This window comes from Convolutriloba macropyga, chromosome 12 (genome assembly GCF_964194025.1).
Source record: "Convolutriloba macropyga chromosome 12, txConMacr16.3, whole genome shotgun sequence".
Classification (NCBI taxonomy): Eukaryota; Metazoa; Xenacoelomorpha; order Acoela; family Convolutidae; genus Convolutriloba; species Convolutriloba macropyga.
Window position 1 is genome coordinate 19,837,773 of NC_134479.1, and position 16,887 is coordinate 19,854,659.

The 16,887-nt window shown below is 32.1% G+C and overlaps 1 long non-coding RNA gene across 1 annotated transcript; it reads left to right on the forward strand.

Moving 5' to 3' along the window:
• Positions 1 to 845: 845 nt before the first annotated feature.
• On the forward strand, positions 846 to 6,987 carry LOC142351112 (uncharacterized). The gene is made up of 2 exons (XR_012760943.1): positions 846 to 1,724; positions 6,412 to 6,987. It is a non-coding gene; the product is annotated as an uncharacterized LOC142351112 (long non-coding RNA).
• The last annotated feature ends 9,900 nt before the right edge of the window (positions 6,988 to 16,887 follow it).

Below are 16,887 nucleotides of genomic sequence, written 5' to 3' on the forward strand. Positions count from 1 at the left end.
CCTGACTTTATGTTCGAATCTCGGACGCGTTATCTTAGCCAATAAAGAACCCTCTTAAGAGAGTTTTGGACTCTTTTCATAAGTCGAGGCTTAAACCTGTGCGTCATACAATACTGTAATATTGATTTTCTGAATAAATAAATTGTAAAGCAGACTAAATTTGCAAAATGCTAACTGAATACATGCTGGCTAAATTTATCAAGATTTTGAGATATCAATGATTATTTTTAATAAATTAATGACTTTTTAATAGAGAAATTTACAGCTTCTTCTGGAGATCATCATTCGATTACTTTAGCTCTTCCGCATATTAGGTATTGCCCCGTTATGATTGCAAAGAAATTGGTGTCTGGACAATATTCCCGATGTCAAAATATCCAATGTGGCAAAAAATTGAAAAAATGTCCAGTACTTTACACCTTTGTTAAATTTATCAGATAGACTTCTTAGCTGAATGATGACCAAGTGACACAACTTGTAACCTTTTATTTCTTAATCAAATTTTAAATCTGAGAGTTGTTCATTGGGCACCATAACTCGGCAGCCCGTGGAACTTGTGATGAACAATCACAACCGATCATGAGACCATCATCAAATTATCCACTTAAGTCTGATAATAAAAGGGTTGTAATACCAACAGCTACTTATGTTATCGGATTAGTGACCGAAAGTATCAAAGGGGATAAATTGTGTATTGGCGTTGGGTATTTTGGCATTGGGTAAAATGCCATGTAATCAAGAAAGACATATATGGTCCATGCATGATAACCGGAAAGTCATATAAATTATACATGTATAGATTTACATATTTTACCTTTCTCAATTTGATTATCAATTTTAGAACGTCATTGGAGAATTTGCAGACGGTAAACTGGAGTTGTTGTGTACATAAAAATACAATCAATACTTCGGTTCTTCCCGTTCTGGTATGAAAGCAACTCAGTTCGTGTTAAATGCACTAAATTGCATTCTGCCTGCTTTTCTCAAGCAATGGTAAATGCTAAAAATAACCCAACGTCATATTATTTCATTTGCCCTTAACCGAACCCGCCTCAGTGACTATAAATTCTGTTCAAACAAACGCAAGTTCACTCAAGTTCAATTCCCTCGAATATGCCCTCAAAATAGATTGTTATCAACCTGAGTTTCAGTCAATATGAAATTACAGTTTCTCGATAAGTTCAGCTACACTTTTCTACACTTTAAATAAACCCAATATGAACTTGATTTTTAATTATCCTATTTATTACCAAAGCATAAACAATCCGACGCAAAACAAACTACCAGTCAGGTAAATTTATTGAGTCTTAATCTCAACGAAAGCAATTTTCTCACATCAAATTTTTTATTCGATACTTTTTAAGCTATATTAACTTTTTGTTTATTGTTTTTGTCAACATGGATAACTGTTTGAAGTTTATTTATCTTTTCCTGAAGCTATTATTCAAAATTGGCAAGGTTATGACAGCGTTTGCAAAATTTTTCCTTTTACTTTTAATTTGCGCGTCTCGAGTTTATCCGATCGGATCCGAACTTGACGACGAAAGTGGCAGACATCTCAAAATAATTGACATAGATTGGGATATTTCAAAGCAGATACAATCAGCACTTCCGCCTCCCTCTGTACCTAGTTGGGTATCCGAATCCGAACGGATGCTCGGCGAACGACCTTTACGATATCGGGACTGGGGTTCGAGAAACTCTCGGAGAAATCTTTTATTCAGGTAAACCAATTGATATAATTTGAGTACATTTGTAAAATAAAAGGCTAGAATTAATTTTGACCAATATTTTTTATTAACAGTTATTATACCAGAGAGCATTACACCGATTCATTTAACCCGACATATTTATTACCATGTAATTTCACTGCAACATCGTTTAACCCCAATATGTAATTACAGCGAACATATTTTATGTATAAGCAGTAAAAATTGAACCCGAACCCTACGTATTTCTAATTTTTATAACTATAACTGCCAATTATATAAAGAACTAAAAACCGGCTGAATTGATAGAGAGATGGAAAATTGGGGTTAAATGATAGGGGTTAAACTAGTAGGGGTGACAAACATTGAAATAATTTTTGATGCGCTTGGAAAAAAACCATTTAGTTCATTTCTGAGTCATTGCAAATGAAAAGCTCTTCATATATTCCTATGGCGAAATTATGGGCATGGTTTTTGAATCAAGATGCATTTACAAAATAAGATATTTGAAAAACTCCAAATCTGCGATTTTAATACTATTTTTTTTGGTTAGAAACGCATGCAATGTAATCATTTTGGAACCATGGTTTTTGGAATCACCGTATACACTTATAGGGATGATCACTTTCAAAAAAAGAGATCGCTTTCTCAAAATATTTTTTCTGAATAATATGGTTTTTTGGAATCACATGTTTTTTTTTCCGAATCAACTTAAATAGTTTTTGGGATGATCACCTTCAACAAGAGATCGCTTTCCCGAAAAAAAATTTAATTTTTTGAGCTATGTTTTTTTGGAATCACCGTATATATTTGTAGAGATGATCACTTTCAGAAAATGAGATCGCTTCCTCAGAAAACTAATTTTTTTATATATAATTAAGGTATTCTTGGAATTATGTTTTTCCGGATAAACATTAACATTTGCTGCAATCATCGATTCCAAAAAAAAGTTTTCTTTACGTTTTGGGGAATCATGTTTTTTTTGTATACACTTATAGGGATGATCACTTTCAAAAAAGGATATCGGTTTCTCAAAATATTTTTTCTGAATAATATGGTTTTTTGGAATCACATGTTTTTTTTCCGAATCAACTTAAATAGTTTTTGGGATGATCACCTTCAACAAGAGATCGCTTTCCCAAAAAAAAATTTAATTTTTTGAGCTATTTTTTTTTGGAATCACCGTATATATTTGTAGAGATGATCACTTTCAGAAAATGAGATCGCTTCCTCAGAAAACTAATTTTTTTATATATAATTAAGGTATTCTTGGAATTATGTTTTTCCGGATAAACATTAACATTTGCTGCAATCATCGATTCCAAAAAAAGTTTTTTTTACGTTTTGGGGAATCATGTTTTTTTTTGTATACACTTATAGGGATGATCACTTTCAAAAAAGGATATCGGTTTCTCAAAAAATATTTTTTTGAATAATATGGTTTTTTGGAATCATGTTTTTTCCGAATCAACCTAAATAGTTTTTGGGATGATCACCCTCAACAAAAGAGATCGCTTTCCCGAAAAAAATTTAACTTTTTGAGCTATGTTTTTTGGAATCACCGTATATATTTGTAGAGATGATCACTTTCAGAAAATGAGATCGCTTCCTCAGAAAACTGTTTTTTATATGTATAAATAAGGTATTCTTGGAATTATGTTTTTCCGGATAAACATTAACATTTGTTGCGATTCTAAAAAAACAGTTTTCTTTAAAAAAAAAGTTTTTTTCACGATAATCGTTTTGGGGAATCATGTTTTTGTTGGAATCAAAGTGAATACTTGTAGGAATCACTTCTCTAAAAAAGATTGTCTGTTGTCTGTTGCCAAGAGTATCAATCCGTCTTAATGCATACGTTTCAACTGAAAACAAAGATTGCGTTGTCTTCACAAACTATTAATTACAGAGTATGTTGATGTTTTGCTTACAAGACAACCTTTGAAAGAACAAATTTGAATCACATTTAATTCTTTTTCTAAATTAATCTGTGTTTGTTCTTTCTTTAAATTTTGCAAAGTGTTTGACTTTTTTATTCGAATGCGAGTAGTGCACTAAATTGCTATAACTTGAACAACGCATCTGCTTAATCCAATGCTTTTCTCAAACCATTTTTTCATTTTTTGTCACACTTTTTTGATCGAAAGGCGAATCTGCATTAAACAGTTTCAATAGTTGGCAAACATTGCAAAAAAACATGGAAACAAGTTCATTGCAACTATTATTCCCAGCATAGTCACTGATGGGACCTCTCGGAGACAATAACTTAGCACTCAATGATTTGTCATTAGGACAGGAGACAACAAATTTATTATAGGTAAAGCTAAGCTTGAAATTTAATTTTTTTCCGAACTTAATTGTTGCAAAATTTTGATCAATTATATTTTCCGGTGCATATTCTGATGCTGTTCGCACAGCAATAGGATAACTAACGCGGAATGTCATTTGTGAGAAATAACTATCACAGATAAATTAAAAATATTACCAATTGTCTGACATAGTGAAAAATTTATGGCCTTGCAATAACAGAAACCGCAATTTCTTTATCTGAAGAGGATTTTTCCACACTATCAGTTAACTTTTGTCATAATTATCTAATGTCATTCTGTTGGATTTATGGGCATATTTTTCATTAAACAAATCCCAAATTGTCTTTTCCGGTCGGAATTTTCTGGGGGTTCTCAAATCGGGTTCTCTGTGAGCGTTTTCAGGGCTTCACAAACGGAAGCATTCGAGTTTTCCGGCTCTTAGTTCAAATTATCAAATCATCTTTCTCTTTATGTCAAGCCTCAAAACAAGAATTTTTGCTTAGCATCTGCGATCAACTTTGAATCGGTTCAGAGCTAAATCTGTTTAATCATCAAACACCAAAAATTGGTATCAGCAACGTAAGAAAAAATGGAGCTAATAAAAACAAAATTGACGACAAAAGAATTTAAATTTTGTTAATGAATTTTTCTACTGCTCTCTTTAAACATTTTTGGCCTTACAAATAGTGTAATTCTGTTAAGAGAGAGGCAAAATATTCAGCTAAAATGCTAAGTCCAAATGCAAATAGTGCACCTTAAAAACAATGTTGCGGCGCATTTTTTGTAAAATTTTCCTCTGCAAGAGGCAACTAAAATATTCATCGAAAACTATAAATATTTTTGTATAGTCCTTATTTTGGTCTGAACTGTAATTTAACTTCATTTCTAGTAATTTTTCTACGATGATAGTAATTGGCTAAATGGCGCTACTGTCTATTTTTCCAATGACGGTTAAATTTAAAAGTTTTGTTTAAATTTTATCTTTGAGATAATCTTTCAACAACTACTCATTCAGAAATAAAGTATAATCCAGAAATCTGGCAAACTGCATATGTCAATTATTAAAAAGACACAGAACATGGCAGTCAAAAATTTATCGATGGTCCAGTTTTTTTTTATCATATGTTTCATCCCTCAAAGCGTACCAGAGTTTATTCTTTTTGGGAATAACCTAGTTATCAGCACCACCAAATTTAATAATTCATAAAAGATTCCAAAAATGCCAAATTTTTGAAAACTCCTCATGTAATTGCTGTAAGAAATTCTTGACGAGTAAACTGATAGTACCAACAGGAAGATACCATTATAGCAACAAAAACTATTTGATTAAAGGATAAGCAAAACAAACTTGTGAGAAAATGTTATTATTTGTCTAAAATTTTCAGGTTTCTTTTTTAAGAGGTTCCGCAGTAAATTGTAGTGTATGTTTCGGTAATTTTTTGGTAGCAAAGATGACTTCAAATTTAGTTTCAAAGATAATTCTCCAGGCATTTTTGATTCGCATTAGATGAATGTTTGATTTTCATTTTTTATCAGAAGTGAAATATTTGTTTTTTTTTTGGAAAATTTTTACCCCAAGAATAGTGTTGCCATAAGAAAAAAGTTTATCTTGTAAGATCTTACAAGATTCTGGCAGAATCTTACTAGACGATGCATCTTCTTACAAGAATTTCTTCAAAAATCTTACAAGATCTTACAAGATAAACTTTTTTCTTTCAAGAATCTTACAAGATAAACTTTTTCTTGCAAGATCTTGTAAGATAAACTATTTTGCAAGAATCTTGAAAGATCTTACAAGATAAATATTTGGCCTCGACTAGGGCATAGAAAATCGTACAGAAATGAAAATATGCATTTTTGAGCTACCAAATAATTCGGAATACTTTCTTTTGCGATTAGCTGCCACCCTCTATCCAGAAAAAATAATCAACTGCAAGATTTTTGAAAGATTTTGCAATCTATGATGGGAGACTTATTTGAACAAAGGGCTGCATGGGGCCCTCTGCTTCAAAGTTTTTTTTGCAAAATTCTGAACATGAACAAGCTAAAGTTTGGATCATATCCAATTTCGGTCCAGAGGTCGCTTTTCTCACGGATTATAGGACAAGAGCATGGTCGCAGAAAGATGTTAATAAAAGTCTTAGCTTTTTCAATAATTATGCTGTTCTAGTTTGTTCAGTTCCAGTTGTTTCACTATGTTGAAATACGATATTTTGTATATCTAAGTATTGGGCAAATCAAGCTCTGCAAATACTGAATTTTTACTAAATTTTAGATCCGCCCATAGTCATGGAATATAACCAAGCTGAAAAATTAATGAAAAATTGGCCAACTGCAGTTATAAATTCCCAGTTTCATCCATAAATTGGTATAAAGTTTTTAGTTTGACAGTTTAGGTGTGACCACGATGACATGTGCATGAAATGGTGTGAAAAGAAAGCAATCAGTTCTCGTGGGTACAATCTTCAACACCCATTTTGTGAAGTTGAAGGTCAATGTGTCAGGAAGAGATGCAAGTGTCGTTGTTTGTGAACAAACAAAACACAGTAGGGATCTCGGAACTGTTTCTGATTTTCAAACTCTCTAATGATATTCTTTAAAATGATAGATGACCTGCTCAACATATGACAATGCAATAATAGGTGTACTGAAATAAAATTTTCCTAATTTAAGAAATTTGTGTACTTGAATTTCGTAATAAGCCAAACAAATTCCTGATATTCCAGAAGTATTAGCAACGGTGACAATAAAGTTTCCTTTCCGATATAATGGAAAACTGTTCTATAGGTGAGATAGGTTTTTATATGAAGAAACAGGTTCACGAAATCTACTGCAGTCCATATCAATGGAGAAACTATTTAGTAATAAGAAACAATAAAAGTATTTCTGTTTGTTTTGATCATTGTTTCTGTAGTTATATATTTTACAATGTTGAAGTTATTAGTAGTTTTCTCTTGTCAATAAAAATAATATTTTGAAATAAAAAGAAAAGATGGAAACTATCTTTTTTTCCAAATTAGCCCGCATTAAATCAGTAACCCAGTGATTAAGAAATTCAAAAAATGTCAAGAATTTTGCAAGCTATCCTGCAAGGGAATACATACTTCTTGCAAGACGCATAGAAAATTCTTGCTAGTTTTGAATCCAACTTGCAAGACTCCTCAAGTCCTGCTCGCAAGATACTTGCAACATTTTGAATCCTTTTTGCAAGATTTTGAATACACATTCTCTTAACTGGCTGCAGGGGCCGACTGGTCGAGCTGAAAATGAACAAACGCTCGAGCTCAAAATGAACGCAAAATTAATACCATGTCGGAAAATCACCTCAAGTCAATTTAAAAAAAATGACTTTGATATTTTTCCAGCATGATTTTTCTATCCTCCTCCTTTTTTGTTCCGGGTTTGCAAATAACAGTGGCGGAGTTACATAAAATAGCTCTAGGAGAAATGAGCAGAGTACTAGGCAAAAACCAGGCTCAAAACGCTCTCTCCAAAACAAAACAAATTAGAAAATAAATACAAATAAAACACAGCACATAAAAAAGCTAACACCCCCGCAAATACACCCGCAAAAACATACAACACACACAGAAACACACACGCAAACGCACACGCATATCACACATACAGCACAAACACACTAACTCATTCACACACATACACAAAAATGCACACACGCAAGCAGACGCATACACTTATACCCACAGATACACACAACCATACACACAACCACACAAAATTCATTTTCATGACAAGTCTTTTTAGCGGAAATAGCTTGTATATGTTACAAAAGATATTATGCGCTTCGTTATTACTTGCTAATGAACAATATGCTTTTTGTTTGGTGATTGACTAAGAAGTAATAAAAGCACAGAAAAGCCTAAAGACCATCTGTTAGAGCATCTAAAGACCACTAACATTTACCTTTTAATGTGATGTCATGAAGATCGGTGAACGACAGTATACGGTTTGTACACTTACTTTGGTGGTGTGTTTTGCAAAATCTCACCAAAAAACTCAGACTCCTGTTTTCCCTCTGCACTTAATTAAAAACACATTATCCAACATAAGATCATCAGCGAAGTTAATGTTTGATTTACCAGAAAGTTGATATTGACTATGATAGATGAGCCTAAGTTATAACTCGACTGAAAGATGAAAAAAAACGTCAAAAACACACGGATACTTATGGAATGAAATAACTTCAAAGGCATTAGCAGCAAAAGCTAAAAATTGAAGGTATCAAATAGGTTCACTTAAATCTCAATAGAAAGATAATTAGACCTAACATTGATCGGAATAATTTATACGACTACAAAAAAATACCTCAATTACCGATAAGATCAGCAACAAATAATTGCAACTGTTAGTTTCTCTTTAAAAATAACATTCAAAAGGTGTTTAGGAGAAAAATCAAATAGATTTAGGTCTGCTGATAAGAAATTCGGGTAATAGTCTGTTCATTTGGTTTTTAGTTAAATTTAGCTACTAAAAATACAGAAATGATATTTCAAGAGTTCAAAAACCTGCAAGTTTCTTGCAAGATTTTGAATCCGGGCCTAAAGTGTTATCACTGAATTTGATTTTGTAATTTGTTATCAAAACAAAAATTTGCTTCAAAGATGTTTTCTAAAACATTTGTACCCTGATTTATTTTTTTGCCTTGATTGCAAGATATTTGCAAATTTCCAATCATTTTACAAGATTCCTGCAAGATTAGAATTCGCTCACTATGGTATAAATGACAGACAAACAAGCAAAATTGTAATTTAAGGCGACATCAATTAGATGAAAATTTAAATATATGTCAATATATTGGCTAAATACGCTATTGAGCATCCCATAATTGAACATGAGTCTACTGATGTACCGGGCATTATTATTTCATTCCATTTCTGACCGAGAATGGTTTTTTCATGGCAACCATTGACCCGACCCGCTCTTCTCATAGGTCGGAAAAAAAATAATGACGGAATTTACCATACTACGTTTAATTTTCTTCTTTTTTCTTATTTCTTTTTGTGAATTAAACTAGGTAGCTTAGCTTTTACGGCCATCATCTCATATACTTTAAATTTGTTTGTGTTTCTCCTCAACTCTAAAATACAATAATTTAACATTATTAACATTTTTTATTTTTATGCTGCTCAATCAGCAGTGAAAAAATGAAGGACTTTTATCCGTTGATAACTTTAGCTGCTCTGGGAATTTTTAAATGTGCACATAATCTTGTGTAAAATAGTTTGAGCTAAATTTTAGAAATTAACTTATGTATAAACAAAGTCTTATCATAAGCTGCTCGTGTCAAGCAGGTTGTTTTCGTATCATTTTTGTTAGGGGTTCTAAACAGGTGCAACTACTGTAAAAATGGACCAGAATATGGACTTGCTAGCCTAGTCTGCTACCCATTTAAACCAACTGATCTTACGCTCTCGAACTTGGGCATCTCTTATAACCCGTTCTCACGTTCCTTCTTGTTCCTCAAGGCTTCATTTCTCTAGCCAAGTCTACGTTGAACAAGTAGAACTTCTTGTTAAGCTATGTCAAGCTTATATTATGCACAATTAAGATAAAGTTGTTCTCTCTCAACCCTCTAACATTGGACGCTACCTTGTAAGATTTTTTGATCACGCACTGCTTTCTCTAAATCAAGGTTTAAACTTGGCATTTGATTGATAACAATGTTCTAAGTGGCGAAATGCGCTAGATCTCAATTTTTTGCTGGGCTATTTTGTTTCGGTTTTACAACTCTTTACTAAAGAGAATATAAGTGTGACCGTTGGTATGTAATGAGAGTGAAAATTTGGCCTAGTAAAATCTAAAACAAGTTTAAAAAATCTAATGCCATACAACTGTTAATATAGTTTTGATTTGTGGTACTATATCGCTTGTCACCCCGGGTCCATTTCGAATGGTTAACTTGCAAGTGAATTTTGGAAGAGACTGGTGTATCAATTTTGTCTTAATTAGGATCTAATGAAATGTTAGGAATGAGTTCTCTCCTTGTCTGATTGCATTGCAATTGGATATTGGATGTTTTTGACTCCTAACGAGATTGTTGTTTCTCAAATGTGTTGCAGCAATTTTTTGTGTATTTCTGTGCTGTTGATTGTGTTGTTTTTTTTGTTTGCCTTGGAATCAGTTTGATTTGGACGATCCGATTGGGTTATATGAAACTGTAAGATTTATCCTAAAACAAGATTTATCCCAATAGGGAGCGCATTAGATTCATTTTTTAAATTTTATTTTCAAGATGCTCTCAACTAGGCCGAGAAAGATCGCCGATGAGAATTTTTATTAATGAGGCTAATTAGGACAAAATTGATGACAAATATGGCAAAGTTTAAAAATTCCTTCTCTCCTTCGAAAACAAATTGTCTCAAAGTTAAGAAAATGAAATTTTAATTTTTGAAACCATTATGAGATTCACATATGCTTCTATAAAAAACCAATGAAATTTTTAACGAAACGAACGGCAAACACTACCATAAGAACAAAATTTCAAAAATTTTGACTATAATATTTTTTATAAAAAAAGTCATTAAAGTCACGAAAACTGAAAGTTCTAAGTCCCTATTTACTTATGCTTCATTAGAAAAAGATCAACAATTGGCTGAACATTTTTGAATCCAATTACAATCAAGGAATTCCAAATTGTTGCTGGTACTGGAAATCCTTCAATCCATTTAATAAGCAGTCTGAAACAATACGCGTTCATATCAAATGGTCCAAAACTGTGTCAATAAGAAGCGTAGCCTGAAAATTTATGAAAACTGTTCGATTAGAAAAGAGCGTTAGAAACAACTGGGATCCAGTACATCGAGCAAACACAAAACAACAAAATAATTTTATATGGATAACAAAAAAGTGCAAAAATATATAGATTTATTACTGCCTCATTGAAAACAGCTAGAAACAGTTTCATCCTAACAAGAGAATAAATTTGGTGAAAAAATTAGTCGAGCCTTATTATGATTGCAGGCGTTTCTAAGGTTCAAGAAATTAGGGAAAAATAGACAAGATGTGAAAATAAAGACTTTTATTTTTCTTGTGTCATCGCTTTTTTTAAGAAAAACAACCTAAATCAAAAAAAATTGTTACCATGTGTTGAATACATTTGCCTTCATTCAAAATTATTCGAATCGTTACTAAGCAAAACATTAAAACAAAACAGTGAACCAATAGCTACGTACAGATGACAGTTTTATTGAAGAAGTCAACTTTTTTCTCTCGAAAAAAATTCAACTTTTTCGTTTAGAAAGTATTATAGACTGATGGGCAACACAATCGGTTCTTACAAGGAGATTTTGGCGGCCTATCGTTTGCGTAAAAACTTTATCTTCAGAAAAAGGGAATACAAAAAATTTTCTTCAATAATCGATTAAATTTTCGAAGAGGTTTTTATTGATACCGCTTTTATATCGCTACACGAAAGATATCGATCGGCCATAGACGTCATAAAGTTCCCCCGATATAAAAGTCAACGCCCCAAAATTTCAATGATGAAATTATTAATCAAAACAAAAAAGGGTTAAAACAGATCTGGATTGCATTCAAACGATTTATGATATTCTAAACAGATGATAGCTCAAGACGAACAATATTGTTGTTTATAAAAATTAAATGCCATCCTTCTGTCATGTGCTAAAAACGCATATCAAAAGAAATCAAGTAACCGGATGTTTTGTAACCGAGACACAGTTATAATTTTAGTGAATACCAAAAAGAATTTCAAAAAAGCTTATTGACGAAAGCACTCATTTTTCTACAAAAAAATTGTTTGGACCGCAATTCAGAGCAGGTTTAACAAGACGTCATTGCTAGTTTTTCACCAATTCTCTCAAAATCGTAGTCAGAGGACAAAATAATTTATTATATCGCATTTGCATTCCACATTTGATTATTTGTGTGGGCTAAAAGAATAACTTTCCAACTTAAATATATTCAGAAATCGAATTTTAGGTTATCTGCAAGAATTTTTTCAAAAATTTTTATTAAATGAGCATTTATATGTATAAGCTGACTTCAGAGAATATCAGAACTTTATTTATCTATTTGGATTTACTCTCTTATTGAGTACCAAACTTTGCAAATGATATTATACGTTTGGGTCTTTTGGCGGATCACAAAGTGATGCCGGGAATCACAAAAGTGAGGCCTTGCCGAATGAAATTTTTAAAGACTTAAATGATTAAATTTTTATGAAAATTAGATGTATGATTCTTGGTATTCATACTAGGATCATATATGATTTCTTTGTAGTCATACAAGCTTCATATATGATTTCCTAGTAGCCATTTATGACTTCTTAGTAGTCATACAAGGATCGTACTAATATCATTTATGATCCTTGTATGACTACTAAGAAGTGGTGACCGGGGTATGCCCAACTCAGATAAAATTAACTATGACCATAAATCTATCAAATTTTTCCCACAACAAAATTTACTAGACCGTACAAAACATTAGAGCAAAATCGATGCATAATTGTTTTATTCACATAACCGAAAGAAAACAAAAAGAATTGTTCACAAGAAGTTTTTGATGTGAATTTTATGAATTGGATATTTTGCCCTTTTAAAGAAGCCAGTAAAGTTCAATAGTGTTTATCATATCCACTCGTATTAATTTCACTTGTTAAATGCCGACATGAACACTTGTTCTTTAATAACTGATGTTATTTACTGCTGAAATGTTGTTGTCTAATTTCCAAAATATCAATTAGAGGATAAATTAATTTTAGTATCAGATTTTGATAGTTTGATCATTTTGACTGAGATTCAGGCTGACATTGAATTGCACTCGAAATCTTGATATTTTCGAAATTTAAATTTTTGACCGACACTTGCTTTAAATTATCAGTATGAACATGAACGATTTTGATCTGAAAATAATCATAATCACCGGACTTTTAATGCTGGTCACCTGTGATCTAGACGGCGATCTTCACGCAAAGTACGACAAACTGATGAGTGACTGGCACCACTTCAGTGCCCACTTCAGGCGTGAACGACTTCAGAATGACCTTCCTCTGAGGAATTCTGCTTACAAATTTTTCTTAACATATGCACATATAACCGAAAAAAAGTAACTTTCAAAAAAGCGAGTAGAACTTAAAGACCAATCTAAAGGGTTAAGTACATGTCACTTAAACAAATCACTAAGATACAAAATTGGAAAATCAGCTTCGACGAAGAGTGAATTCATTAAAAATTTTGATACTGGCAGACGCTTGTAATGGGCCAACCTTTAATCTAGTAAAATTTGGTGCGATTTTTATATGATCTTTACATGGTAACTAAAACACCTATATTGTATTTGAATAATTGAGAATCATTAAGCTGAGATCATAAAGCTAAGAACCATTATGCCAATTTCTTCCTACTTCTCTGCCACATTTAGATTTGCTGCTGTTGTCCAATGAAAACTAACTACCAATAAAAATGAACAATTTTGTCATGTACGTTAACCATTAATAGAACGACATCTATGGACATCAAAAAACAACATTGTTTTGTCCGTTGAGGCCTCTGGCTTCACTTTTTCAAATTCTTGCAACAATTTCTCTCAGATCTAATACGTTTTCAAAAAGAGACCGAAATCTATTTAAAAAAAATTTGTTGAAAAAATACAACACGCGACGCATTAATGTCGTTGGGATAAAATCTATTATGGACCATAGATATTCAAAATTTTTTAGACAAAATCTTTTTTGTAAATATTTGTTCATTCTAATGTAGCGTAAAGATTTCTTCATTTCCTGACTACCTAATGCAGTGTAACATGGCATTATTGGCATGTGAAACTCAAAATTCTCCTATTAGGATAACTAAGATAGTCAAGTAGTTAAGTTATCATAATTTTAAATTTACCTCAGGAGCAACGTTTTTTTGTCTGTTTCCACAATTTGAGTTTTCCCTCTTATTTTTTTGGGATTATTAGTCAATGATGTATTTAAAATCTATAAGACTCCAAAAAAATTAATTACGACATTGAATGGTTACTAGGAGTCATTTAGATTTTTTAATGGTTATTAAGATCCTTTCTTGGTACTAATTCCGGGTCTATTGAATATCTAACACACTTATCTTTATCTAATTCTTGCGAGTTGCCATTCTTACTAGATATGCAGTGAGGGAATATCTCACACAAATGATAAATTAATTATTAATCTAATCTTCCAACCAATTCAATTTTCACTGCTCTTACATCCCGGGCCTACCACCCAGAGCATTGCAGTACTGAATCATTGTAAATCCAAAGACTGTATATAAACTTTTTTATAATTTTACAGATTCTGTTCATGTAAAAATCTACACTGATCAGGGTCTTTTTCAGAGTAAAGTTCTACTTCTGATTTTAACCTGAAGTTTTTTTTTCCTGGACATAATGGCCTACTTTTTGATGTAAACAAGCTGTTTCAGTACTGGTTTTACAAATTAAAACGAAGATACGCACGCTCAGTAATGAAACACTCTTGTTGGTAAGCCTGGGACATTATAATCAGTTATTTTATAAAATTTATTATATAATTTTTCATGCTCGTATTGACGTTATCAAAATTGATAGAAAGCTCAGAACTTAACTATAAGTAAATTTTACATAAAATAAACTTGACATTGCTTGTCAAGACGCTTTAATTTTTCACCGGTTTCTTTTCCTAGAAGAAGATGCCTTGCAGAGCAGGAAGGAACCAAAAAAGGGTTACATGAAATATCCGTATATTTGATAAATTCCAATTGCTGAGACAGTCCTAGTAAAAAAAAGATACCATGCAAGATCCTGTAAAATTCTTCCAGAATCTTACAAAACGATGCACTTCCTTGCCTGGTCTTGAAAAATCTTGCAAGATGAACTTTTTCTCCCAAATACGCAAACTATGGTACAAAACTTAACATGTCTATGATAGTTCAAATAACTTTTTGTATCGAAAAAATATATTCTTTGAGTAAAAATGAACAAAATAATAGTAACAATATAACATTAAACAACACAAAGAAGTCCAAAAAAAGTTATAATAAAAGTTTGAACTTTATCCAGGTCAGAAATTTGGTTTGTAGCCGAAATTCGGTCTTTACCGAAATTATGCTAAAAATTTTGGTAAAGTAAAAGCGAGTTTAAAATCATTCAATATTATGTTTTTTTCTGAAAATTTAATCAAAATCATTTAAATCGGACCCAGAAGATTTGCAATAGGGCACAATATTTTGCCCTGAATTGTAGATAATGGAGCTGAATAATTTCATGATATTACTTACCAATTTCATCAAGGTTGCCGAGTCGAAGCCGATTTGTATTTTTTGTAAAATTTATATCAATTTACGGGTTATTCAATTAGGGCAGCTCACTCTTGAACAGTTTCTGCAAGAAACGATGGTATAAATTCTAAAATTCATCGAACCAGAACACAGCTTGATCAGAATGAACTTGCAAGGATCTTGCGAGCTTAATTTTTGCCATGAAAAATCTTGGAAGATAAATTTCCGTCTTTCAACACAACCTTTTATATTTCCAAAATTTTTATTCATACAAGATTAGCTTTTGTCTCGCAAGATCAGAAATGATAACTTTTGCACAAAAATCTTACAAGATAACATTCTTATTTATGACTAGAGAGTTGTCACACTATGCTCGCAAGTAAGAGATTCTGGTTCCAATCTAGCACTAATGAACAATTAGAAATGATCAACTCTCTATAATATAAGAATTTCGGTTTGAAATCAAATTTTGTTTATAATTTCCCGTTGATACATTTTTGAAATTGTTTTGGTGGCTCATTATAATGTTAAAGCAAACTATTATTAGATTTCAAAAACAAATATTTTAACATATTATATACTATTATTTTGACTGACGTTCAGTTGACCATTTGTAAACAAAAACATGTAGTTATCCTGCTCCTACTGGGATAAATCGAGCATTCACTCACATTGAACGTCCAAACTTCGGTACTGGACGTCGACTGTTGTGGTGTGAACAAAAGACAGACTGCAACTCTTTCTGTCGCAGACGACTGAGTTCGTATCGGAGATATACGATTGGCTGTGCAGTTGAGACGTTATGTCTTCAGAATATATGCAAATGTCGATGTGAAGTAACAGAAAAACTCACAAAAAAGGAAGATTAACAACTTCGTGAAAACTTATTGTCGCACCATAAACTTCAAAAAGCTAAAAAGCAAACTTAAAAAGGTAAACTTTACTTTGTTTATTCCTGTATATAAATTTAAAAAATTGAATTAGAAAAAAAAACCATTTTTCAGTTGTCCTTTTGTTGATCTAATTATTAGATAATTAGTTTAAGGTTGCAAGTTGCAAAGAATGTAGTTGATGAATAAAGATTGGAATATAATTAAGATGATCCGATGCTGTTTTATTTAATCGTATTAGACCGTGAAAATTCACTAGTTGCCCAGCACTGAATTGTTCCGAATTTTACACCCATAATATATATGTTCAACCCCTATATCTTACACCCGCTTATTTCACCCTTATTGCATTTCACCCCGATTTTAATTACGTACATAATTGGTACAACACGGGTCGAGGTTTTTGGGCGAATTTTTGTAAGAAATGCGGTGCATGTGGTGAATTTTTGTAAGAAAAGCGCTGATTGCGGCGAAAAAAAACATTTCACCGCATTACACCGCATTCACGGCAAAAAATATGTAAGAAATACGCGGTGCAATTTTTTTCCACTGCATTTGACCGCATTTCTCACGAAAATTCACCGCCAAACCTCCACCCGGAAACTATCAAAAAAAATATTGATATGAGTAAAGAGTTCAGGAATGTATAGCAAAAATTAGAGAATAAAAAAAGCAGGGTTTGCGGGAAAGAACTTGAGAAAAAAAATTTCTCAGTTGGATCTAG